The sequence below is a fragment of the Sus scrofa genome, chromosome 6 (genome assembly GCF_000003025.6).
Source record: "Sus scrofa isolate TJ Tabasco breed Duroc chromosome 6, Sscrofa11.1, whole genome shotgun sequence".
Lineage (NCBI taxonomy): Eukaryota > Metazoa > Chordata > Mammalia > Artiodactyla > Suidae > Sus > Sus scrofa.
Genome location: NC_010448.4, coordinates 20,403,704 through 20,407,202, shown reverse-complemented (window position 1 = coordinate 20,407,202; position 3,499 = coordinate 20,403,704).

The window sequence follows — 3,499 nt, the reverse complement described above, 5'->3', positions numbered from 1 at the left end:
CCCAGCCACTGTCTACTATGTTATCTTTCTTCTTTAATGGGGTGAAAAAGTAAGCATATATATCCCCCAAATCTGGAATCGTGTCCAGATGACCACATAAGCCACTAGACGTTTTAGCTGCTCCGACTGTAAACTGAAGCCACATCTTTGTCTTGTCATTCTTCATGTCCCATCCAACATTGTTGAAAATGCGGGTTTAATCCTTTGGACCTTGGGGGACATGTGGAGTCCCTCGAAGAATCCCATGGCTGTAGGCAGTGATGAGGAGATGGAGAGGAGGTGGCAATTTCAGGCTCTACAGGAATGAAGTAGGAAATATAAATAAACGGCATATGTTAAGTAAAAAGGGGCTTCAACCTGGATGTGAGATGGTTGATGATGATCAGCCCACATCCTCGGCGATGAGGCTTAACAGGGAAGTAAGTGACAGGCACTGTGAAAATGAAAGCCCAGGGTTGCAGGTCTTCAGATTTTCAAATAAAATGGAAATCCTGATTTTATGGAAGGTCTACGGCTAGTTAAAAGCTGGCAACTAAAAAAAATACAAAAGACAAAAAAAAAAGGAGTTCCTATCATGGCTCAGTGGTTAATGAACCTGACTAGTATCAGTGAGGACACGGGTTCCATCCCTGACCTCGCTCAGTGGGTCGAGAATCCAGCATTGCCATGAGCTGTGGTGAGGTCGAAGACATGGCTCAAATCTGGTGTTGCTGTGACTGGCATAGACTGTCAGCTGCAGCTCCATTCAACCCCTAGCCTGGGAACTTCCATGTGCCACAGGTGGGGCCCTAAAAAAAAAGGCAAAAGAAAAAAAAAAAGCTGGCGACTATTTTTTTTTTTGTAAATGATCTGCAAGCAAGATGCGAACAGTAGATTGCCAGTGGACAATCTCTAACATAAAGTCATGTGCTCTGTCAGCAGACATCCCAAGGTTATTCCATCACCTGCTTAATGCCAGGAGCCATTCAAGACAGGTCAGCTCCTGGACAGACAGGCAGTGGAGCAGGAGTCAGGCCCAGAGCCCATCCACAGAATTTTGATCATTGCTGGGAAGGGAAAGCAGGCTCAACCTGTTCCTTGTACTTTGCTTCTCCTCACTCAGTGCATGATGGGCTTGCTCCTGCCTTTGGCCTTCTGTGCTCCTGTTGCTAATGGATATACCAAGGCAGTGAAAGTTTAAGTGAATGGACTGGTTCACCAAGTGTCTGGAAAAGTGTCTCAAATGGGAAAATAATAAGCATATTAGTAGCTGCTCTGTAAATGAGCTGAATGCTTAGGTTTGAAGAAACTTCCCATTATGGTTCAGCAGGTTAAAAACCTGAGTAGTATCCATGAGGATGGAGGTTCAATCCCTGGCCTCCATCAGTGGGTTAAGGATCCAGCATTGCTGAATGCCGAGGCGTAGGTCACAGATGCAGCCTTGGATCCTGCGTGGCTGTAGCTATGGCATAGGCCGGAAGCTGTAACTCCCATTCAGCCCCTAGCCTGAGAACTTCCATATGCTGCAGGCGCAGCCTGAAAAGAAAAAAAGAAGTAGAAGAAGAAACTGCTGTAAGTCTCCCTTTCTGGAGCCAAAACGGTTGAAAGTTGGCTGCCACGTCTTCAAGTGGAAAAGGAACTTCACCACCCTGCTGACCTTGTTATTTTTAAACACATGTATTTCCATCTCACCCTGGAGCAAGTCCCATTCCTCACTGAAAAGTCATGTGGGGTGTGAACCTATTTTTCTCACAGTCCAATCTGTTTGCCATCAACCTTTTTCTAGTTTCCTTCTTAAGAAGCTGTCAATGTTCTTCCACCTGATGGGGGAGGTAGTTGACCCACTCATGCCTTTGTTTCACTAAAATTTAAGGCAGAATAGTCCCCGAGTCCGTTTTGTTTTGTTTAGTTTGGGTTCCCTTTGGGCATTCTGACTCAGTACGTAGAAGATAAGGTTGAGGAATTTTTTCGTTTGTTTTTTTTTTTTTTTCTTTTTTGGCCACTCCTTGACATATGGAGTTCCCAGGCCAGGAATCACATCCCAGCCACAGTTGTGACCTATGCCACAGCTGCACCAAGGCTGATCTTTAACCCACTGTGCTGGGCTGGGGATCGAACCCACATCCCAGCACTGCAGAAATGCTACCAATTTCATTGCACCACAGCGGGAGCTCCAGGAATCTTTTGTGGGGTTTTTGTTTGTTTGTTTGTTTGTTTGTTTTTTAAGTATAAGGCAAAAGATTTATTCAATCTGAAGAGAAACCAGAGTATTCCAGGCAACTATTTTTTAAAATAAGAAAAAGAGTTCCCTGGTGGTCTAGCAGTTAAAGATCCCATGTTGTAACTAACTAACTGCTATGGCACAAATTCAATCCCTGGCCCAGAGAATTTCTGCATGCTGCAGGTGAGGCCAAAAAATAAGAAAAAGGAAAAGTTACCCAGTGACTCAATGAGCTAAGGATCTGGTGCTGCCACTGCCATTGTGCAGGTTCAGTCTCTGGCCCAGGAGCTTCTGCATACCATGGGTATGACAGAAAAGAAAAGAAAGAAAAAGGAAACTTTCTCAGGAGGGCCGATATAACTGACCCGTGGGCCAGCCATTGGGTTCTATTAGACCAAGCAGGCTTACATCTAAACAACGAAAGTCCGGCTCATTTGGCCAACCTGAGAATTTTGTTTTAAGCTGTACTTACTTCTAGCTTTTGGAATTTTCTTTTCCATGAAAATTATTGGCTTGGGAGTTCTCCTTGTGGCGCAGCAGAAACATCCTACCTGGTATCCATGAGGATGCAGCTTTGATCCCTGGCCTCGCTCAGTGGGTCAGGGATCTGGCGATGCCATGAGCTGTGGTGTAGGTCCCAGATGCAGCTCAGATCCTGTGTTGCTGTGGCTGTGGTGTAGGTTGGTAGCTGTAGCTCCGATTTGACCCCTAGCCTGGGAAGTTGCATGTGCTGTGGATACAGCCCTAAAAAAAGAGAAAAAAAAATTATTGGTTTATTTATATCTAATAACTGAAAGACCAACTTTTTCTTTTTTTTTGAGTGATAGCCTTATAAAAATGTTGAGAATTGGAGTTCCCATCGTGGCACAGTGGTTAACGAATCCGACTAGGAACCATGAGGTTGCAGGTTCGATCCCTGCCCTTGCTCAGTGGGTTAACGATCCGGCGTTGCCGTGAGCTGTGGTGTAGGTCTCAGATGCGGCTCGGATCCTGCGTTGCTGTGGCTGTGGCGTAGGCTGGCAGCTGCAGCTCTGATTAGATCCCTAGCCTGGGAACCTCCATATGCTGCGGGAGCGGCCCAAGAAATGGCAAAAAGACAAAAAAAAAAAAAAATGTTGAGAATAGTATTGCCAATCACATATTGATGAGGCATTTGCATCCAGAATATATTAAAAACCCTTAACAACACAATAATAAGATAGGTCTTCCCATCATGGCTCAGCGGAAATGAATCTGACTGTTATCCATGTGGATGGAGGTTCAATCCCTGGCCTCACTCAGTGGGTTACGGATCCAGCA